General features: G+C 33.2%; 1 pseudogene; it reads left to right on the forward strand.

Moving 5' to 3' along the window:
* Positions 1-2,155: 2,155 nt before the first annotated feature.
* On the forward strand, positions 2,156-7,056 carry LOC141549141 (peroxiredoxin-4 pseudogene; annotated as a pseudogene).
* The last annotated feature ends 4,480 nt before the right edge of the window (positions 7,057-11,536 follow it).

Below are 11,536 nucleotides of genomic sequence, written 5' to 3' on the forward strand. Positions count from 1 at the left end.
GGCTACATCCACAGAAGGTGGCAGAATGGTTCAGAGAACTATTTAGGGGTGTAACTTTAGAGTCAACCTACTGGTTTGGCCTTTTCCCATGGTAACTGATATCACTGATACTTCCAAGATGACAACAAGTAGTAGCCATCACAAACTATAGTGGGAGGTTATTACAGTCACAGATATTCTACCTCCAAAACATCTTTCAAATCATTTCCCTTGTTTCCACCTTGTTCACCACTTGTCATCTCTTTCAAAATTCAGTTCACATAGCATTTCCTACTTGAGACCTTTTTCATATTCCCCTAGTTATTGAAGCCTTCCTATCTCAAATCTTTGTATCCACTCTTTATATAATTTGTAATTTATCTTTGTGTATATTTATGTTTAAACCAATATAATGTAAATTCCATAAGGGACTTTTCAGTTTGATTTTTGCTTTTGTATCCTTGGTACTTATCATAATTCTTTGTTTATATTAAGAATTTAATTCATGCTTCTTGAATGAATGAGGACTTCTGTAGATCTTCAGATTAATAATAACATATTTTAAACACATTACAAGATTGGCATAAATTACTTGATTTGAGCCTAACAATTCTACTTTTATCTTATTTTATAAATACAGAAACTGAGACTAAGAACCATGAAGAAATTTGCCCATGGTCAAATGGCTGATGTGTTAGAAGCAGGATTTGAACCTTAATTATGATCACTCTATAATACTATGCATTATGATTTATAACTTTTATATAAGAACAGAAGCCGTGTCTCAATTTTATCACACAAATACTCTGTTTTGAAATGTGAAATATTAAGAATTGAATCTTGTCTTATATAAAAAAATTCAGATTGTCATGAGCATATGATGACAAATCTTTCAACTGCTATTAAATAAGTGTCTACTATTTGCCAGGTACTGTATTAAAGATCACTTAACGGTATAATGAGTTCTATATTATAGTCCTTTCTCTACAACTTATTTACTATGTATTTGAGTTTTTCCAATGCAATTTGTCTCTCTAGACCTTCCAGAGTGTGTTAGGGAAAGTTTGGCCCTTATTTACCTAATGGCAAGATCATTTTCACATAAATAATTGACTAGTGAAACTTCTATCACACTATACTTTTTCAATTGATTTCCTCAAACCAAATACTGAACTTCATTTTTAATCTCCATTAAATTAATTTCTGAAAATTTTGATTTAGTCAGTTTTTTGACTCCCTTAAGATCTTCTTTCTCAGTTTTCAAAACATGGAAACATTTGAATTTTCCATCTTCTTTTTACATATAGATCTTATGTCATTATGAATACAACCTAAATATTACAACTTAAACATTTGACAACTTAGAAATTCATTTATAGACATAAGGTTAAAGAAACTTCAGTAAACATATAGCCATTCCCTACATTACCTGGATTGAGATTAGTTATATAATTAATCCTTTGAGCAATGGTATGGTATTATAGATAGAAAACTGCCCTAAAAATAAAGACATCTTCAGTTTCTACTTTTGACACTTATTAGCATTTTATCATAAGTTACTTTATGACAGTGCCCCAGGCAGTTATAGTATAAGAGCATATACATGGACAGAGTACTTGCTTTGATGTGGAATTTTCATACTGTCTCTTTTGTATACTGATAAATCATATATCCTAACTATGGAACTTTTAGAGGCAAGATCAGTAGTTATTAATAATAATAAATACAACTTCCATAATACTTTAAGGTTTTCAAAACTTTTTATATGTTACCTCATTTATTCACCTAAAAGTAAAGTAGGTGCCATCATTATCCCTATTTTTTAGATAAGACAACTGAGGACAGTTAAATGACTTGTCCATAGTCACACAAGTAGGGATTGACTGAGGCAAAATTTGAATCTTGCTCTCTAGGACTCTAAGCCCCATCCTCTATCCACTGTGCCACCTCATTAAAACATAGGAATGCCCTTTCCTTTCCAATTAAGCTTTGGTGAGGGACTAAGAAGGTTAATAAGTAAGGGTCAGGAAATTACCCAATTAAATGTAAAGTTCCAAGATTCAAAGATTAAAATTAGTACAGAGAATTCCTTGAAAACAGAACCTATTTTTCTATTTCTTTATATTGTCAGGACTTAACACAATGCTTGGCACATAGTTGATCCTTAATAAACACAATGATGATAGTAGTGGTGATGGTGGAAGTAATGATGGTGGTGATGATGATGGTACCAGTTAAAGAATATCAAGCAAGAGATTCTGCAACAGTTCAGGGCACAACTTACAGGCTCTGTCACAGAGTTGATGTTTTGCCTGAACTCAAGCTGCTTTCTGGAAGCTCGGCTCTTTTTTTTATTACAGAGGCATCCATGCCCAACTCCCAAATGGTGGTGTTTGACAGCTTGCATGATCCTGGGTGGCCCCACTGATTCAATTCAATTTCACTCAATGAGAATTTATTAACAATAACTGACATTCATAGTGTACTCTACATTTTGCAAAGTGCTTTACATGAATTATCTTATTTGATCCTTACAACAACCCAGTAAGGTAATTACCGTGGATATTAATTATCCTCATTTCATAAGTGAGAAAATTAAAATTCAGAGAACTTAAGTGACTCATTCATGGTCAAATGTGTTAGAGACAGGATTCAAATCCAAGTCTTTTGATTCTGAGTTTACTGATCAGTCCATTACCCTAATATATCCAAGAACATTAATAACTCTGTCATTTCTAGAGTTAGATGAAATCTTCTTGATTTTCCATGACATCCCTTCAGGAAGAGAACTCTCTCGATCCTCTGTTTAATGAGTGACTTATATGGTGCACTGTATCTAGGAGCATTAATTATGCTTCATTTCACTTCCTAAATATCTCTTTTCTCCAATATTCCCCACCCATAGAATTCTAGTTCTTGAATCAAATTAAAACAAATTTGCTACCATTACTAGAAACAATATATGAGTTTACTGTCCTTTGACTTCATCATCACCCTGATAACTTTTTACACCAAAATATCTCTGCCTTTCCACTCATCCTCTATATATGTATATCTGTTAGAATATAATCTTTTTAAAGTAAAGAATTGCTCCTTTTGTATTTATGTTCTCAGTACTCATAATATTTTATATTAGTATCCTTAATGAATAGACAATGGTTGTGGACATATGGTAAGAGCATTATTTATACACATTCATTCCTAAATCATGTTTTCTCTAAACTAAACATCCACATGTCACATAATTGTTCTTCATGTGAGCTGGTTTAAAGGCTATTTACCATATTGTTACTGCATTCTGATGACCTCTGGTTTTGAATCTCTTTGTTTTGAATTTTGGGTACCAATTCCCAATCACTAGCTATTAGAAATTTACATTCAGTTTGTGGCAGCCCTCTTTGTTGCCAGAAAATGGAAACTGAGTGGATGCCCAGCAAGTGGAAAATGGCTGAATAAATTGTGGTATATGAATATTATGGAATATTATTGTTCTGTAAGAAATGACCAACAGGATGATTTCAGAAAGGCCTGGAGAGACTTACATGAACTGATGCTGAGTGAAATGAGCAGAAATAGGAGATAGTTGTATACTTCAACAACAGTACTATATGATCAAATCTGATGGATGTGGACCTCTTCAACAATGAGATGAACCAAGTTAGTTCCAATAGAGCAGTAATGAGCTGAACCAGCTACACCCAGTGAAAGAATTCTGGGAGATGACTATGAACCACTACATAGAATTCCCAATCCCACCTGCATTTTTGATTTCCTTCACAGGCTAATTGTACTCTATTTCAAAGTCTGATTCTTTTTATACAGCAAAATAACTGTTTGGACATTTATACATATGTTGTACTTAATTTATACTTGAACATATGTAACATGTATTGGTCAACCATCTGGGGGAGGGGGGTGGGGAAAGGAGGGGAAAAATTGGAACAAAAGGCTTGGCAATTGTCAATGCTGTAAAATTACCCATGCATTTATCTTGTAAATAAGAAGCTATAATAAAAAAAAAAAAAGAAATTTACCTTCATTCTGGGAATGTTCTAGTTTATCTGCTAAAATGTGGTGACTAGAATTCCACAAAGGTTATATGATAAGTACACATGAGACTACTATTTCTCATATACTATATACTAAGTTTCTATTTCCTTCTCTGCCACCATCTTAGAAATGAATATGTAGACACTTCATTTCTGTCAAAGACAACACTTATATATAATCTAACTGACAAGCCAAACTTGCAATATGACATTTCAAAGGATAACTGATCCTTAAAATCCATCTCTCTCTCTTCTGATATCTTAGCTAATCTCTTATGAACTTGGCCGGAGAAGATATACAAAGTGCTAGTTTATCATTCTATAAAATCCTCATAAGGGAATGTAAAAACGAGAGAGAGAGAGAGAGAGAGAGAGAGAGAGAGAGAGAGAGAGAGAGAGAGAGAGAGAGAGAGAGAGAGAGAGAGAGAGAGAGAGAGAGAAGAATCCAAATAATTCATTTCAGGAATTAGATGAAAAGAGAACTGGAGTCATAAAACTTGAACTATTGATGGATCTAAACAATCAGAAATGTCAATCTGGCCATGAAGTGATTAAATTACATATGTCCTGGACTTTCTGCTTTTTTAATAGTCTAAGCAAATGGGCAACAAATTTGCCATCTAGGTGGCTAAAAATGTTCTGTTTGTTACATGTTGCCAAGGTCAAAAATATTACTACATAGAGTCCTTCAGAGGCAACAAGTGTACTCCCTTTGCCATAAGGCTGAATCTTGTTCTGCTCCTCTACACAATTGGTTCTCTTCCTCAAAATCTCAGAATTTGACTCAGTGGTGTTCACTTCTTATTTATCTATTACATGAAATTCTATGTTTTTTTTTCCCCTCTACTTTTGAAAATTAAAAAAAAAAGTTTATTACATATCACAAGCAAATAAATACATGCAGGGAAAAACTTCAGTCAATAAGAAGGCATTTTCCCAATGTTTCAGGTAAGATATTATAATATAAGGAAGGAACACTGGATCTTGAATTAAAAGTCATGAGTTCAAATATCTGTTCTAGTACTTACATGTATGATGGTGGCTAAGTGACTTTACCTTCCCAAGAACCACTTTATTGATCTGTAAAATGAGTAGGTAAAATCATATAGTTTCTTCCAGGACTCAAATCTGAGGATCTTACAGTCTTATCAAACACTTCTGGAGATTATTAACAAGAACTATTTAATCTTCCTCTTTATTCTGGCTCATTAGAATCACATCCTATGCTTGAGCTAATTTAAAAAATTTTTTTTTGTAAATTTCCCATATTCTTCCAGAAGTTTTCCTCCCAGAAAAAATAAGAATCTCAAGTTTTGTCTTTGTTTACATCTTATATCCTCAGTTTCCCAAGAACATTCTAGACTCAAGGCAGAGACCAAACCTAGTGAGCAAATGAACCTCTCTAGGCTCAGGTTACAATTCAAAGGAATTTTCAGGGAGATGAGTTCTCTCCTCATGTCCCCCTCTTTGTTATTTAAACATCTTGGATCTTCACAAAATCATTCATAAAACATGATTCTCAGAGAATATTATCAGTGCAGGCTCTTAAACAGGTTGAAAAGCCCTTTTAAATACCATGATTTGTAGTTTAACATTTTCCACATGGTATGATGACTGACTTTTGAGTTAGACAACTTGGGCTTGAATCCCAGCTTGGATAGTCATTAATTTTATGTGTTTAGATAACAGATTCTTGTCTGCCTTGACTAAATCTCTTCACCTGCACAATGAAGTAATTGGACTATTTTAGTTTCCTATTAATTATATATTCTGTCTCTGATACAAATCAACCCACACTTTTATTTAGCCAAATATTTCCAGTAGTTGCTTGCACAGTATTCATTAAATTAGATTCAAAGAGTATAATGGAAGAAATACTAATATGGAAATCAGAAGGTCAGAAGATCTGGATTCCCTGCTTTCCCACCTCCAGTTTCCCCATCTGTAAAATGAGAATCTTCAACTAGATAATTTCTAAGGTGACTTCCAGCTCAAGATCTAGGATCTGAAGTTGAGTTAAATTAAGTTGTTGTACAGTAGTCATAAGAACCTACCTTCCAAATTGTTTACTTCTATCCAGACCCAGAGCATAGCTGTTTTTTTTTTTTTTTTTTGCAATTCCCAACCCTGCATCCAAAAGGGCCTGCCCAGGTGGACGGAAAGCGGGCATGCAGAGCTGCTTCCCCTGTGTGGTTTTGGAGGAGTTGGACTGATTCAATTGGCTGAGCAACCATAGACAGGCTGCTGCTCTTGGTGCTACAGCTAAGAACTGCATCCATAAGGGGCTAGGTGGCCAACTAGCTTGCTGAACAGCACCAGACTGGGCCTCCAAGTCCAAGTGCTACTTCTATGCCTCAAGTGATACCCAGGAGAGGAGGTCTGCATGCCAGGGTCAGACCATTCCCTGCACCTCAACAAAGACAAGATTTTGAAATCAGTACTTTATTGGGAAGGAATAGCTGCGAGAAATGGAGAATTTAAGGAGCTCAAATTAACTGATTATCAAGGAAAATATTTGGTTTTCTTCTTCTATATACTTAACTTCACTTTTGTGTGTCCTACTTAAATTATCACTTTTGATGACAGAATGAAGAATTCCATAAATACTGGAAGTAGTTGCATGCTCCATTGATCCACAGTTAACCCATTTAGCATGGATTATACTCCTCAGAAACAAGTAGGCCTTGGGCAAATAAAGATTCTACTTCTTTCAGATTTGACACCCAAAATTTCAAAAGATTATGGAGTTATCTGGAGGACCAAGGTCAGGCCTTTTAGTTATTGATGATAAACAAAAATCCTATGACAAATTACAATGAATGACCTTACTGTTTGTAAATCACTAGATGAAATACCACATTTACTCCAAGCATTCCCCTATATTAACAAATATGGAGAGGTCTGCCTTGCTGGTTGGAAACCTTGTAGTGAAACAATAACTCCACATCCAGCTAGAAAACTGAAGTATTTTGATAAACAAAATCAAAATGTTTGCTCAGATAATGTCAAGTTCAGAGGTTATAACTAAAATGTTAGTGGTTTTGATACTAAAATATTGTTTTCTTCTTCAGGAGCACTTGAAAAATGAAAAAAAGAATGTCAACTTACCATATATACTAAAACTAACCTAGGATAACTATTTGGACAATGCGGAGTATCAGTTATAAGCAAAAGCATAATCAGAACTAATTGCACTTTTAAGCATTAGAAAGATGCTTTGATGACTTAAGATATGGTATCCTATGGATATCTGGATATAACATTCTGATCATTAAAAGAACACCTAATTGGATCATCATTTGATACTTAATGTCACAGCACATCCTGCTGCTAATCTCCTCTTCTGTTGCCTCTGCTATAATGATGCTAATATTAAATCAGGATTCAGTAGGCCCTAATCTCCTGAGAATCAGCCAGTGATCTTCATTAATATTTTCCACAAAGGAACTTCCTCTGAATATTTGACTGCACTACAAAAACTGTTCTGTTGCTCAATCAATTATTTCCCTTGACAGAATCCCTCAGAAGTCATCATCCTGTTACTGCTTAAATACTTCCAGAGATGGTTTACTCCATGCCTCAGAAGGAAGACTATTCCACTTTGGGGTAGCTCTGAACCTCATGAAATTATTCTTTATAAGAGGTTAAATTCTACCTCATTCTTATTTTAACTCATTGGTCTTACTTATGCTCCTTGGAGTCAGAACAAACTTTCAAAAATGGAAGATAGCGTCTATGACCCATCAAATCTTCTCTTTTCTAGATTAAACAACCAGTCTTCATATAAATAAACTCCATTCACTACTATCAAAAGAACGGGAAGAGTTCATTGTTGCAACAATATCAGTGTTGTAGTAAGTGAAAAATAGTGGAGAATAGTAGAGTTACCATAAAACTGAAAAAAAAAATAGAACACAGTTTACAAATTATAAACCAATGTGATTTTGACCTCTATTCATGGGATAGTTTAGAGTGGATGATTAAAAGATAATTACAGGACATATGATTACAAATTGTAAGTATAGCTTCTTCAAGAATTGATTATATAGGGGCAGCTAGATAGTGTAGTGGAAAGAGCACTGGCCCTGGAATCTGGAGGACCTGAGTTCAAATCCGGGCTTAAACACTTTAAACTTATTAGCTGGTTACCTTGGGCAAGTCACTTAAAAAAAAGTCACCAAAGTCACCAAAAAAAAAAAAAAAAAAGATTTGGTCATACCAGGGAGGTAGAGTTAAGATGGTGGAGGAAAAGACAGAGACTTGACTGAGTTCTCTCTAAAACCACTCTGAATATCTTTGTTATGTCAAAACAAATTCTGGAGAGGCAGAACCTACAAAAGGAGAAAAAAATTTCTAGCCAAAGACTGCTTAGAAGGTCAGAAGGAAATGTCTGTATCATCAGAGAAAGAGTGGAACAAGTTTTACAATATAAATATAATGGAATAATATTGGGCTGAATTTTTATCAGTACAGTGACCAGTTAGAATTCCAAAGCACTTAGAGAAGTGAAGGACTCAGAGTGCATAGTGAAATAATTCAGTTTTTTTCAACATGGCCAATTTGTTGTAGAAATATGTTTTTATTGACTATACATGTTTATAAAAGAAATTATTTTTCTTGTAATTTCAATTGGGGCTGGATGAGGTGAGAGGATAAGAAATTGAATCTTAGTTGATTAAAACAATGAAATTTTTTAAAGAGTAACTTATGAGAGTTTGCCCTAAAGTGGGGGAAAGAGACCACACTTAAGAGATGTGAAAATGAAATTCACAGTATTGACAATTGTTTTAATGAGGCTAGAAGATTAGACAGATGCAGAATGTAAATGACATATGAATTCATAATGGAGTTGAATTGCCTTCAAAACTAGTATCTGGTAAACATTTTAGTAGCTACATGACTATCTCTTCCCTTGGAATCAGTAAGAGTTCTGCATTTAGGATTATGATGATATGATATCCATTTTCTGGGGAAAATGACAAAAGCTTAGTATTTTATAAGCACTGAGCATCTCTCCTGGTTCTAAAGAATGAATTCAGAGAATGTTGGTTCTTCTGGCAAGACCTATGCCTCAATATTGGAAACAATGGGTCACTCAGAGCCTCAGGGTTTTGATAAACAATGCTTTCAATAAAACCATCTTCAAATATCTCCAAAGAAACAGTTCAAAGGAATTCAAAAGTTCTGGCTAGAAGGCTAAGGAAATTCTCTGATATAACAAAACCTTATTGCATGACAGACCCTTAGAACTGGCCTTATATATTTCTTGCCTGAAGACTCAAACTGGATCCCAGAGCAGTTCATCTGGGGCAAAGATAAAGCAAGCTGCTCAGATAAGTGATAACTTGGAGGCTCATAATAGTCCTAGTTTATGCTGTGGAAGGGGAGAGGGAGAAGTTAGTTCAAACCTTCCTATTTCACCAGTATCCTAATTCCCAATAAATGATTTGGATCATCCATAGTATTAAGGAGAGTTTCTACATAACCATCCTTGACAATATTGTAATTATCAACTGACACTTAGATATTTTGAATAAAGATGTGGGTGGCTTAATAATGTACCATTCCACAATCAGCTTCAAACCAGAAAAATAGACCCTATAAAAGTACTTAATGATTCATCTGACCTAACTAAGGCAATGGCATTGTTTCAAAAATAGTTTTTATAAGATTTTGAACCAGAAGAGAATTTAACAGTCATCTAGCTTGAGTGATCTCTAATGATATCATTTTACAAATGAAGAAAGTAAACACAGAGAATTTATATACTAGCCAAGGTCACACTGGCAATTAGTGAATAACAACTGAGGTTTGAAACAGAGATCCTCTGTGTCCAAATCCAAAATTTATTTTTTTAGTATGCCATCCTACAGTTTAAAATGTAATTATCCTTTCAAAAAAAAAGGATAGCACTTTTTTGTTGAGTAAAAATATAGTACAGCAAAGGCTTTAAGATATAGAGTCAGAGGACATTGGCTCAAATATCAGTTCTGTTACTTTTTAAAAATAATTTTTGACAATACATATGTCTATATATAAATATATGTCTATACACATTTTCACATTCTTACCTCTGCTTGTCTGTTTTCTCAACTGGAATAATGGGATAATAATAATAAGATTGTCAAAAGGATTAAATGTGATATATTTGCTAAGTATTAAGCACAGTGCCCACCTGGTACATAACTGCCAGTATATAAATTCTAGCCATAATAATAATAACATTATTATTATTATTATGTGAAACATTTGCAATATTGCATACTAGAATTTTATAGTAAAAATATTATGAGTGGCAATTAAGATCCTGTTTAAAAGAATAAAGAATTTAGAAACAAACTAATATTTGAGCTAACCAAAAATAGAAAAACATTCAAGCTTTCCAAAAAAAAAAATAGGGGGAAAAAGGAGATTCAGAATCTTAAGGGGAATCGGGATTATTAACTTCTTGAAAAGTAGAATTAGTCAAGGGGAAGCCAGGAAAAAGTTATGAACCCAATAAATAATAAAATAAAATATAAAGAATGAAAAAAACAGAATATGAAACATATCACAAGAAAAACAATAGATCTGGAGAACATATCAAGAAGAGAAAACAGAATAATCAGAGTACTTGAAAGTTTTAATAAAAAATGAATCTTGATAAAATAATTCAAGAAATAATGAAAGAAAATTGTCCTGAAGCATTAGAACAACAGGGGAAGTAGAAATAGGAAAAAAAAACCACCAATCACCACATGAAAGATATCCAATGATGAAAACCCATAAAAACATCATAGCCAAATTCTCAAATCTCCAGACAATCAAGGAAAAAATATTACAAGTAACAATAAAAAATTCAAATACAGTGGAGTCAGGGAGTCACAATTAGAATCACACAAAACCTAGTAGTAGCCATATTAAAAGATCACAGGTCTTTAAAAAAAAAAAAAATATATATATATATATATATATTTATATATATATATATATATATATATATATATATATATATATATATATATATATATATATATATATATATATATATATATATATATTTAGAAGAGCAAAAGAATTAGAATTGCAGCTGAAAATCTTCTACCCAACAAAGTTAAACATAATCCTGATTGGAAAAAGGATACTTAATTAATTGCCAGATTTTCAGGAATTTGTTGCAAAAAGACCTGAAATTAACAGAAATTTTAACATCCTAAAGAAATATAAGATAAACAGCAAAGGCTAATTTCAAAGAACTCAATGAAGACATTATTTAAGTTTTTATACATGGAAACTTAGAATAGAGATGAATGATTATAAAAGGCAGAAACATATAGGAAAAGGTAAAAAAGAATAATTATATTATACAAATGAGATATGATAGCAAGAACAGACATAATTCAGATGGGAGAGGAAGGCTGGTATTTCTGGAATCCAAGACATCAGGAATGGGTTAAAGAAGAAAGAATGCATGTATATCTAGAAGAGTACATATATCTAAATTTATAAAGCTAAGGGGGGGTATAGAA

Source organism: Sminthopsis crassicaudata, chromosome 1, assembly GCF_048593235.1.
Source record: "Sminthopsis crassicaudata isolate SCR6 chromosome 1, ASM4859323v1, whole genome shotgun sequence".
Taxonomy (NCBI): domain Eukaryota; kingdom Metazoa; phylum Chordata; class Mammalia; order Dasyuromorphia; family Dasyuridae; genus Sminthopsis; species Sminthopsis crassicaudata.